Source organism: Rhododendron vialii, chromosome 8a (assembly GCF_030253575.1).
Source record: "Rhododendron vialii isolate Sample 1 chromosome 8a, ASM3025357v1".
NCBI lineage: Eukaryota > Viridiplantae > Streptophyta > Magnoliopsida > Ericales > Ericaceae > Rhododendron > Rhododendron vialii.
The window spans coordinates 8,613,994-8,627,311 of record NC_080564.1 but is presented as its reverse complement, the minus strand read 5'-3'; the positions used below and the strand labels follow the sequence as shown (position 1 = coordinate 8,627,311).

At 35.0% G+C, this 13,318-nt stretch overlaps 1 pseudogene; it reads left to right on the top strand.

Annotated features, from left to right (window-relative positions):
- On the top strand, positions 1-1,755 carry LOC131298526 (transcription factor MYB1-like; annotated as a pseudogene).
- The last annotated feature ends 11,563 nt before the right edge of the window (positions 1,756-13,318 follow it).

The window sequence follows — 13,318 nt, the reverse complement described above, 5'->3', positions numbered from 1 at the left end:
ATGCAGGAAAAGTTGTCGGCTGAGATGGTTGAATTACTTGAGGCCAAATATAAAGAGGAAATTTTGCTGTGGATGAAGTTGATCTCATTATCAGACTTCATAAACTGCTTGGCAATAGGCAAGTGCGTTTGTGCACTCACTCTCTCTCTCTCTCTCTCTCTCTCTCTCTCTCTCCTCTTCCTTTTTTGGTAAGGCTTTTTGCCTTTGTCTTCATATAACCTAGCTAAACCAATATTCCCACTCATGCTCATTGACGGCCTTGCCTTTAAATTTGTTTTAATGATTATTCTTGTTTTACAAAAAAATGCTAATCAATACTAAGATTTTGCCGAGAAAAAAAAAAAAACCACTAAGATTTTGGCTTTTTCTTGTTTTATTAATTCTTATTCAAATTTCTTTTACGTTTGTTAGTTTTGCGTCTGACTTTTGTAGATTATTGATTCGTCTCATCAAAATGAATCAAAAAAGTAAAAAATTATGACGTTTATCCAAATATTTTTTGAAATGTCCAAGATAAAGCCCAAAAAATTGACTTTTAACACAAAACTCATACACGTGGCCTTTCCAAAAACCACAACAACCAAAAGCTTTAGTCAAAATGAGGAGGGTTTGTTGTTTTAATTCTCTAGCTCCATGGCTGTCTTTTTGGTTTTGTATGTGGCACACTTAAGTATTATGTAGAGTGGAGATAGTAAGATTTAAAATAAACTTACTCCTATAATTTAAGAGCTATATCAACAAAATGTACTACAAAAAGGAGTAGTAACTTGTTACACTGTCTTGATGTCATCTTTTTCTCAATGATTGAAGAGTTATTTATAAATAAAAGAGAATAACTCTTTATAACTCTTCAAATGGTCACATCATCAGATTTATAGCATATACAATAGGTGAATTAATGAAATCTTTGGCAAAGTGAGTCCCCCAAATCAAAGGATTATTAAAACTTTTGGACTTTGAAGAGTCTCTTGGAATGCAATTTTGTTTGTTATCCCTATTGGAGATGCTCTTAGTTACACGTTTTCTTTATTATGTTGTAATTTTGAGAAAGAAATTTTTCCATTTCGAAAAGCAAGCTATTAAGAAAATGAAAATTCCAAAGACTACGTTGACTGTTTTGTCCCAATATGTGTGAGGATTTTATGATGGAAGTGTTAAAATTTTAAAATATAAGAATGTAAAAGAATGATATCAAGACTTTCATATTCAACACATCAATTGGTTCTTCTCTTTAAACAGATGGTCGCTAATTGCGGGTAGACTTCTAGGAAGAACATCGAATGATGTCAAGAATTACTAGAATACCCATTTGCACAAGAAACCGAATGATCAAAGAGAAGATGTATAGAAATCAAAAATGACCCAGGGCACGATGGAAAAAACCAAAGTCATACGACTTCAACCTCGAACCTTCTCGAAGAATCTACCTTGGCTGATGGGTAAAACTATCATTACGGATAAAACTGATCAAACGAGAGAGAATTTCTCCAAGCCCTTCCTTCATCGGGGGATGATGACGGAATATTTTGGTGGGATAACATGTTGTCTGATCCTGATATTAACAGAGGAATTATATCAAGGACCAATGAGGAAGTGATTATGGAGGGTGGGGGTGAAAAGGTAAAATTAGGCATGTAAAGAGCTGATGGTGATTCTTTCAACTGCGTTCAAGAAGATGATCAGAATGATTGGAGTGACTTTTTTATGGATAATATGGACCTTTGGAATATTTTAGGAGATGATCAAGTAATATAGTGATGTTATATTTTTTCTTTGAAATTTTTAGTATCGATCGAGTTTCGTCTTTTATGATTTTAGTATTTGTTTTTATCAACCAAATTAAGAGGGACTTTAATAAAGTAACGGAGACGATATACACTTCCTCCATCCTTTTTGAATGTCATATTTTACAACAACAAAAAAGTGCATTTTCTCAACCAATATATATATATATATATGCGCTATTATTTTTTCAGGAAAAAAACAATTAAAACTTACATGATGCATAAATGCATCTGCCAAAAACCCTCACAAGATTTTTAAAAAAAGGAACACTACTCATCGTAATTCTCTGCATGGGGCATGGTCGTGAGGACATCGTCGCTTTCCGATTGTGGTCCTTTCAATTAAAAGCCATTTCTAATGTGTAATCGTCACCAACAGCGAAGCCATGACCCGGAGGGACGCTTGGACGAGAGAGAATTCAAGGGTAAATTTCACTGACCTCCCCTGAGGTTTCTGAAATCTCAGTAACCTCCCTTACTTTTGCTGACATTACCAAAAGTCCCCCTCTGTTACCAGACGTTACATATGCTAACAAAAGTTGCTGATGATGTCATATTATGTGCTTTGAACTGCCAAAAATGCCCTTTGACCTCTCTAAATCTTCTAAACCCATGTGTTCTTCTACCCATATTACAATTCAAATTCTAATTTTGCCGCAATGAAGCCCACTTATTTTGGATAATTAGATAGAAAGCATATGACCCTATCAATTATTCTATTTCAAATGCAAATATTTAATTGAAAATATTTATAATAATGACTATATTAATAAGCTCAAAAAAGAAAAATAACAAATTCTTTAGTTACTTTGTAAAATAAACTAAGGTGTGGTTTGGCATGATAATTCTTTTGGATTTTTTTGGGTCTTTGTTCAAATATTTTTTTGCCTTAGTAGTTTTGCGTCAATTTTTGATGGATTTTTTATTCATTTCAACAAGAGAAACATAAAATGTAAAAAATTATGATCAAAACCTTTTAAAAGTTTTTTTTTTGACAGACTTTTAAAAGTTGACTAAGGACATAAACAAAGCAAAATATTATTTAGTAGTATTATATTTTGTTATTCTAATTCTTTCAATTTTAGTTCCTATTTTTAAAATTTTTTTATTTCTTTGCTTGATATAAATTAATAATCTAAAAAAATTGAACGCAAAACTAAAATGTTTTAAACCCCAAGGAGTTAGTCTGGTTGTCAAGATTTGAAACTTAAGAGTTTGCTCCTTTCTAGAGTCTCAAGTTTGAAATCTCTCAAGTATAATCAACTATTTTCGGACCACCCATTTCTACCTTTAGTTGGGTTCCCTGCAAATGGGCGGTAGGATTCGGCCCCTAGAATTATTCGAGGTGCGCTTAAGTTAGCCCGAACACCTTAGTTATTTAAAAAAATCTAAAATGTCTTAAATAAGAAATTCTAGAATATGAACTTATTGTATTTAGCAAATCTATCCATTTTTCTTGTTCAATATAGACAATGAGCTCTCAAAACCTCACTACAAGAAAATCGTTCTATAGCAACGGTCGAAAGCGTTGCCAAAAAACCCAAAAACCGTTGGTAGAGACCCGTTTAGGCTATACCAACGGTTTGGCCAAACCATTGCAATATATCTGTTGCTATAGAGGTATAGCAACGGTTTTGACGAGCATTGGTACAGATTTTTTTTACCAATGGTTTGCTAAAGGGAATTTTCATTTTTTTAAAAACCAACCACTGTGTGACGTAAGCCTCCACATGGCGCAGACGTGGCAGCCACATGTCGCCCGCGTGGCGCTAACGTGGCGCCCGCGTGGTGGGCGAAATATTCTTGCTCCTCCTGAGAATCGAACCTCCGACCTCGTGTGTGCGTGCGCGTGCGCGAACCAACTGTGCTAGCCAATAAATTGTGAAAAATTATACACCTTTTAATATTTATACTATACTAACCGGTTTTTTTTAATTCTTTTTTTTTAAATCCGGTTTCTAGTAACGGTTAATGAAAACCGATGCTATAGACCAGTTTATAGTAACGGTTATTGAAAACCGTTGCTAAAGGTCAGTTTTTAGCAACGGTTAATGAAAACCGTTGCTATAGTCCAGTTTTTAGCAACGGTTAATGAAAACCGTTGCTATAGTGTTGTAATCTACTAACGGTCACATGAAAACCGTTGCTATAGTCCTGTTTCTAGTAACGTTTTGTAAACCGTTACTATACACCATCTATACCAACGGGTTTTTTAACCGTTGCTAAAAAAACCGTTGGGAGATCCTAAATTTCTTGTAGTGGTCTCTAACCCAGCATAAATTGTAAACCTCTAGAAACCTCTTCCATCACCTTATCACCAGCCAATGCCCCATCATAAAAATTGCCCAAAACCACCGCACCCAATTTTGCCACAGCGCAACCAATTTTTATCCTTATTTTACCAATTTCGCGTGTTGCTCACTCCATTCGCCGAAAAAGAATAATTCGCCCAATTTATATAAAAATGTGTGTATGTTTATTTTATTTGAATAGTAATTGCGTATGCAGAATAAGAGCACAATTGGATTAAAAAGTCGGGAGTAACTTTTTTTTTCCTCTATTCAAATAATTTTTTACATTTAGTTTTGCGTCAATTTTTTTGTGACTTATTGATTCGTCTTGGCGAAAAGAATAAAAAAGTATAAACTTTTAATCGCAACTCATAATTTTCGTTAAAAAGACAAAAAAAAAAAATAGTCAAAAAAATTGTATTTTTGACTTACTTTTTTTCTTTCTTAGAAAAATTAAGACTTTCGATCAATTTTTGATTCCTCTCGTCGACACAAAACAATAAGTCAAAAATTAAAAGCAAAACTAATAAATGCAATTTTTTTAATAAAGACAAAAAAAATTCACTCTTAATTTTTTAATGCAAACCCACCCAAGTGAGGTTTAATTATTTCTCTCCCATTATGTTCTTTGCTTATGCCAGCATCCAAATCGGCAATTTCCGTTGGATTTCTTTGCAAAGGGGAAGAATTATTCAGTAGAGGGCAAATGGAAATACAAGTAGAGGGCATATATGTCATTTTGTCACAATAGTTAACGTCATTTAAGGTTAAATTAACGGAAGGGAGATTTTTGGTAATGTCAGCTAAAGTAAGGGAGGTTACTGAGATTTCAGAAACTTTAGGGAAGGTTTCGGTTTGTGTCAGAAACCTCAGGAGAGGTCAGTGAAATTTACCCGACAATTCAATGACCCTGAGCCGTCGTACCGTCCTCAATCATCAAAGTGCTTTGTCCAAATTAGGCAATTTCAGACAGGGGCTTTGTCCTGCTCTACAGGAACCGTCTACCAATTGGAGAATGCACTTTAGTGGAACACACGCGCGCATTCACTTGATATTTATACTGTAGGTAAAATATGTATTTGCCTTTTAAACTATCCGAATTTTGTTTACTTCGTTCTTAAACTACCAACTGCATTAAGGAACGATCGGCATGGCTTAATGAACGATTGGCATGGATTAACCGAATTTTATTTATACTTGATATTTGTACTGTAGATTGATTGCTCATATCGGAAGGTTTTCGACTGGATTAATGAACGATTGGCATGGATCTTGAGAGCTCCCACGGGAAGAAAACAGAAATGTAAGTATGTTTTTCTGTTGGATTTGAGTTAATTTATTGCAAGTGATCCACTTTATATATAAGAAGGGATTGAGCGCAGAGAGGATCTATTTCAGTTTGGAACGGGAGTTCATCATTTACGACAACTTTGAATTTTTTTTGAACTGAAATTACAACTTTGATTAGATTAGATGATTCATGATTGTAAGGAAGGGTTTTGGTAAATTACAGCTTCGCCAGATGATTGTGAGCAAAGGGGAATCCCTTTGTTCTCCGCATGTGTGTAGTATATTGGGAGGGGGAAAATGTTAAAGCATCCAACTCCAAACCAATTGGCAAAGAGTGGAGAGGCTGCCCAAGCTCATATACTAGTTTTGGAGGAGATATTTAACCGATGTGGGACAAATCTCAATACTCCTCCGCACGTGCGACCCCTGACTCGCACGTGGAGAGGTCAACAAAGAATTCAGAACACACGAATCACAATGAAATAAAGTGCAACTATGGCACAAACAAAAGGGAAAAGCCTCCGAAACTCTAGCTCTGATACCATATTAAAGCATCCAACTCCAAACCAATTGGCAAAGAGTGGAAAGGCTACCCAAGCTCATATACTAGTTTTGGAAGAGATATTTAACCGACGTGGAACAAATCTCAATAGAAAAAAACAAAAAAAAATCAGGGGGGAGAGAGAGATATATGAACAGAGTGGTTGAGTATGCTTTAGAGAGGAAGAAAGAGATACATTCATATACATATATTGCAAGTGATAAGACATTTATAGCCTTCAACTCAGTTTTCCGTTTGATATGTGGATGGAAAACTTGAATTGTCCTTAGGAAGTACGCAATTGGTAGTTTAAGGGGCAAGTGTGTGCAATTAATTGGTAGTTTAAGGACGAAATAAATAAAATTTGAATAGTTTAAGGGTCAAATACATATTTTACCCTTGTACTGTCACTGAGCGTCACGGGTCCGAGTTGACAACTTCTCTGAAATGACATGTTCCTTTGGAAGGAAATGACAAAATTAGCCTCCACTTCCCTCCAACCAGGATTCTCTATCTTTCTGTCTCTTTCTTTCTCTCCTACATAATCTTCTACGAGTAGTATTAGAGAGTATTAATTAAAGGTGGACTTGGATTGAAAAGTTAAGTAGCTTATTTTTTTTTATTTGGATTATTTTGCATTTGTTTGTTTTTTGCGTCAAACTTTTATGACTTATTAATTCATTTTGACGAGAGAAATCGAAAAAGTAAAATTTTTTTATCGAAACTCATAATTTCTTGAATAAAGAAAAAAATAAGTCAAAAATGTTTTATCGAAACTTTTTTTACTTATTTTTAAAAAAATTATGAGCTTCAATCAAAATTTTTTACTTTTCCGATTCCTCTCGCCGAGACAAATCAATAAGTCACAAAAGTTTGACGCAAAACTTACAAATGCGAAACTTTTTTTGAATAAAGACAAATTAAGTTACTCCCTCCGTCCCAATTTACTTGTCTCAATTAGCACTTTTTGCCGTCCCAAAATAATTGTCCCACTTCAAAACTAGATGGGTAATGATTAATAAATTTCCAATTTTATCCTTCTATTCTTCAATCATTGCTACCAAAATGATACAATAAAAAAAGAGGGAAATTTGACAAAATAAATACTACTAGTCCGAACTAGAATATGTACTGGATTATATTACTGGAACATCCAAAATGAGATTTACATTGAGATTAAACACCAAACAAGGATCCAGTTCTTTTTTCTTTTTTTCACTTATACACTTAACCATCACAAATTTCCAAAACACTTCTTCAAAAATTTAACAAAACACAAGTGGAATGTGGAACCATTCAGTCAGCAAAAGAAAACTCCCGCGAACCGTAAGGCAGCACTACCCCGTTCCAAAACATGTAGCATCAGAATGTCATTTCTCCACTGCAAATTTCAGAGCACCATTCATAACAGCACTGCATAGGCAGTGTAGCAGCAGCATCTATAGCAGAAAATATAAGCAGCAGTAAACAGATTCCTCCCAGTTGCAGTATTCATGAGCAGCAAAATTAGACAGATGTTCTCCATGGTCAACTACTGAAACCAGTAAACCTTCTCATGTGGAACAACAAAAGGAAAGAAAAGAGTTGGTTAGGATTAAAAGGAAAGCAAAAAGCAGCAATAAAAGGACCGGTTATTCATAGAATTAAAAGGATAACTCACCTTGATTCAAACTTGATTCTGTAGATGAATTAGCACATTCTCCACAACATCTCGGCCACATTCAAGTTGAGAAGGAAGAACACCATCTCTCATTAATTGGGGTTTCTTAATCTGCTGCAATTTGTAATTATTCCCCCCATTAACCTTCATCACTTCAACCATACAAGCTTGTAGAGATAAAAAAACAGAATCGAGATCGTGCAATGGTAATTTATCAAAAGATTTCTCCACGGCATTCAAAAGTTCATCGATTGTTCTAGGCGCCTCTTGATATTGCAAGGATTGAATTGCTGTAAAAAATCCGAGATCAAGAACATTCAAGTCTAGACTATTTGGGGGTTGTAATGATAAATGAATATAAAATCCATTCTTTGTTGCGACGTCACGAAACTGAGCATCATATGGTTGGATGTGGGGCCTTGCATTATCTTGTTGAATATAAATAGTTTCACCCACGCTATTGTTCAGTCTCCTGCTTGACGAATTCCTAATCCTAAATTAATAGGTTTCCCAAAGCGTAGGGCGGAGACCGACGTAGCACAATATTCGGTAAGTCCGGAGTCGAATCCACAGAGACGGTGATGTGTGCTGATTAAAAACTCGGGTTGTTACTGATTAAATGGGCTCTTAGGTAGCCACCCCTTGTCTTTTGGTTGATTAATTAACTAATACTAACAAATAACTTGCTCAAATAATTAAAAAGAGAGGCACGATCGTAGGGAATCCGACGCTCGCTACCCAATCAGAATCCGCTCGCTTTTCAAAGTTCTAAAAACGGTTAAATTTTAGGGAGGATTGGAAACTCCGAAGGATGCGAATCCTAAGGTTGCCGGTCCCATACACAGCGGCGAACAGGTTTTGGTCCCCCGTTCCCGCTCACATAAGTCCCGGCAATGCCTCAAATTCGTCCAACGAACGTAGTTTTCACCAACTAAAATTATTTAATTAAATTAATGTACGAAAAAATTATGAGACGAATCCTAATTGGGTCGCGGCGCACCTTTACTCAACGACCAAACCTCAGAAAAACTACTCACTCATTATTAAAAATAAAAGAAATAAAACCTTAGAATTAATCATACTTCTATTGCGCGAGATGAAAAATAAACAAAAGATAACAACTAATTGAATACCAATGAATAACTTTAATAAAGAAAAAAAATTAATACGAGTTACCGGAATGCAGAGATTTGAACAAAACTTCAAAAACTTAAAGGAAAAGAGTTCTACTATTTGCACCGACGGTTTCCGTAGGGAAACCGTACCGACGGCCATGGCCGTCTCCGGCCACCGGACGGTCGATCCGAGCCGTCCAAAATTTAAAAAAAAAAAAAACCGAGGGGGCCTACGCTGGAATCAATGGCATCCGATATGTGTAGGGTGCTTGATATGAACATTATACATATATACACGAAAAAAGAGTGTTCTGAACATTATATATATATACACAAAAAAAGAGTATTCAGATCAAACACCCTACACACATCGGATGCCATTGATTCCCGCTCATGCTCCCTCGGTTTTTTTTTTAAAAAAATTTGGACGGCTCGGATCGACCATCCAGTGGCCGTTGGTACGGTTTCCGTAGTCGATGCAAATAGCTTTTTCGAAAGGAAAAACTCTGAAAATAAATACGTAAGTCTAAAAGCTGTTACAAATAAAAACCGTATCAAAGAAACGCCAGTCCTGTTCGTGGGAATCCCCCAGTGCAGCAGTGCTGCGGCAGCGGCCTTTTTTCTTCTTTTTATTCTTCCGTGACCAACTGATTCAGTAGGTGAATTGTTTATATAGGGTTGAGGGCTTTAATCACACAAAGGCCCTTGAATTTTAGAAAATAATAAATGAGCCACTCAATTTTGGATCATTTTGCATTTTAACTCTAAATTTCTTTAAAATCTTCTTTTTATTTAAAGTCTCGGACAATGGATTCAAACAACCTATAAATAACAAAGGAACAAAATAAAAATCAATTAACCAAAATAAATGACTAACAAATGTAGTTTGGAGGGCCAAAATATGTATATTTTGGGGCGCTGCTATTCGCAGCCCTCTATTTACTCCCATAGCCCGTTAAAAATTTTCAATTATACTCGACAGTTAGTTACCGAAATTGAGATATATTTTCAGCGTCCAATTACCGAAATATAATATTTTTTTCAACAGATGTTTACCGAAAATGCATGTTCGGCAATTGTTTACCGAAAGTTGAACATATTTTCGACCTGTAATTACCAAAATATAATCTTGTTTTCAACAGCAATTTACCGAAATGTTATTTATGATTTTCAACAATCATTTACCGAAATTTAGTGGGCTACGGGAGTAAATAGAGGGCTGCGAATAGCGGCGCCCATATTTTGGCACTTATCATCTCTCGATCTATTAGGATGCCTCAACTGCGTACATTATTGCCACCTTACACTTTTTTTTGTTGTTGAAGGCCATCATCCACTTTACACCTATCGTAATGATAAACAGCTCTACATTAAATTTTTATACACTATTGACTTTTGCACTTTCTATTTTTATCATTCGCACTCGCTTTATTATATGATGTTAATCTATTATGTTATTTCTTCATATCCAAAAAATAATAATTAATGAAGGGGTAGTGTCGCAGTTATGAATTTACATATTCCTTCCGTCCATTTTTAATTAAGTATACAGCTCCGTAACTTCAACTTATTATAGAGATACTATCATTATACTTTTAACATCAATTTTTACTCTATTTTCCATAATTACCTTTCACGGAGACATCGTTATTACACTTTTATTAAATAACTTTTCAAAAATGAATCTACTTTTTGAGGTAAAATAGAAAAGTACCTATTTTTTTCACTAACTTTACAAAATAGACATTTATTAAAGGACAGCCCGAAATAGAATAGTATACTCTAGTAAAGGGACGGAGAGAGTAACAAAGAGTGAGATGCTAAAAACGATAGTGCAAAAATCATTATTCTAAAATTTATATTCAAGATTGGGGTGTATTACACACTCCTAAACACATAGCAGGTGTAATTGACTTAGCATTGGCCAAATTATCATATTATTCATTCAGTTTTGTTGATATTCCAAAAACAAAAATAAGCAACGAAAAAGAAAGAAACAAAGATTTTTTTTTTTTATTAATGTTCAAAACTGGGCCTAAATCAGTTTCCCCCGTGTAGTTAGGAAAAAAGGGTCTTGGGTGGTCAAACCGATGTACCCGGCCAAGTCTCTATTATCTCTGTACTTCGTGTTATGAGTTAATAAATTTATTGTTGCTGATAAAAAAAAAATTACGTTCAAAGTAACATAAAATACAAATATAGATGAAAGATAATAAACCATTGATACACACCAACCGCAAGATAGTAAACAATTGATACACACCAACTGTAACTCATTCCAACTATGTTAACACCTACCCTAGTCTATAGTGAACATGCATCCACCAAAACACCCTGAAGCTATAATAATAATAATAATTTAGTACAGAAAATTTCACCGAACTATGCAGGTGAGATACCACTAACTACTTGGACACACCAAATCTCCCTCAACAACAATCATCCACGCAGACAGACAGGCCCAAGATGCCTTGCAACTTGATACAAAATCATTAACACAATATGCTGATTTTACTTTTTCCTTTTTTGGGTTAAGTGGTCGGAGGTGTTCAGACCAATTTACGCGCATTTTGATTAAAATCTTTTTCGGTCCGGTAAAAAACAAGCCACTCACACCAGAAATTTGCTTTCTTGCGGCTTAACCCCAAAAATCAATATGCTGATTTTTCTGCTCTCCAACTCACCCAAAAACTCAACTCTGAATCATATTTCTTCACAAGTCTCAAAACCAAATAGGTTCCTTATCCTCAAATGTACTCTCATTCCTAGTGTTTCAAATGGACCAAACAATAGCAAAAGATAAAACTTCCCAGATGAGTTTCTTTAATCTTCTCTTAAACTGGCCAGCCTCTCCACCATTCTATCAGTGTCCGAAAAGACGATGGACAAACCCATTGTATAACTCCACCACTGTATTAATCAAGTGGACCAAATTCTCTGCCACAAAATTTGCTCGAACTTGCAGCATGATTCTCGATGATGCCCAGCCTTACTTTGGATTTGATTCTTCCAAATGTTGAATCTGTGTATCTTGCTACCAATGTCGCTCTCCACAAGCAGATTCACAGATTCAACTGAAAATATACCATCTGAAGATGCTTTCCAAATTGGACGATCGATCTTATTTTTATTTCGTTTGACCCTTGAATGCTGCTTAGCATTTCCAACACTCGAACCTCCCCTATCCTTGTCCATTGAAGACTAGCTTGTGCCATTTTACCAAATGAATCTTCTTTTGTAATTCATTGCCACGACATCAGAATTTGTTACATAGATCATCCAAAGACTGTGTCCTGTGAGCTGAACATATATTTCTTTTACTGGTTCAATCGGTACCTACATTTACATTGAGTTTTTTTTACTCCACTATATATGTGATTAGTAAGTACTCTCTGGAATTGCCTAAAGGGCCAAAGCAAGTGGGGTCCGGATGATTGAGAACGATCGACGACTACCCTACCCTATAATAGGAAAAAATAATAAAGTATAAAATTGTATTTATTGAAGGACAAAAGGATAATCTTCATAATGTGATTGTCCTTCGAGGTAAAATAAAAACTAAGTTCATCTTTAATGAGAATTAACATGCACTTTTCTATTCTTAGAGGTTATTTTTTCAAAAAATTTACTCCCCTATATATGTGAGTAGTAAGTACTTTAGATATTTAGGTAATAATTTAAGATGCGGAAGCCCCTCTCTGGAATGGCCTAAGGGTCCGTTTGGATGCAAGGAAAGAATTTGCGGTATTAGTTAAAAATAATAATAAGATAGTAGGGTATATTGGTTAAAAATGATGGGCCCACATTGATGTGACTTTTATGTAATGGGAATTAAATAGTAGTTGATTTCGATGAGGTAATATTAGAGTAGGGGGTATTGGTTAAAAAATGGTGGATAATGTAAAAAGTTGTCAAATGACCGTTTTGCCCTTGTGTAATTCCAAACTTAATTATAATTGCAAATATAATTAATCTTTTACACTTTAATCCGTAGTATTTAATTTTTCTAACAAATAAATTTACTAAATTAATAATATTACAAATAAAATAAGTTTTAATTTGACAAAATTCGATTTTTTAAAAAAAAATTGGGGTTTTTTTTGGGAATAATTTAATTTAATAATAAATTAATTAATTTAATAAGCATAAATAAATTAAATTCGTTTTTTTAAAGTGTTTTTTTAGTTGGAAATTAGTAATTGAGATTATGGGTTGGGTAAATGAGAGCACATGTCACACATGCACATAATTTTTCTTTCTTCTTGCCTTCGTTCTTGTCGCTTCTCCAGCGTTAGAGAGAGAGGGAGAGAGGGAGAAGAAGATGAAAAGGCAGAGAAGAAGAAGAAAAGCTACGACACTCCATCTCTTCGATCCCCGCTGAACGTCACAGGTTCATCTTCCCTCTCTCCAATCTACTGTTGTTGTTCTTCTTCTTCTAGTTTCATTGTCTGAATCAAAAAACCCAAGCGAGTTAGGGGTGGGGGAAAGGGGATAAAGAGGGGTGAAATCATTCAATTTCTAGGGGATTAGGAGATAACTTAATAACACCTCAAAACCCAGCCGAAAATAATACCCCGCAGCCCCTCTTCGCCGGTAAAAGCATGGACTTGGATTAATGAAAACCCTCGCCTTTTGAG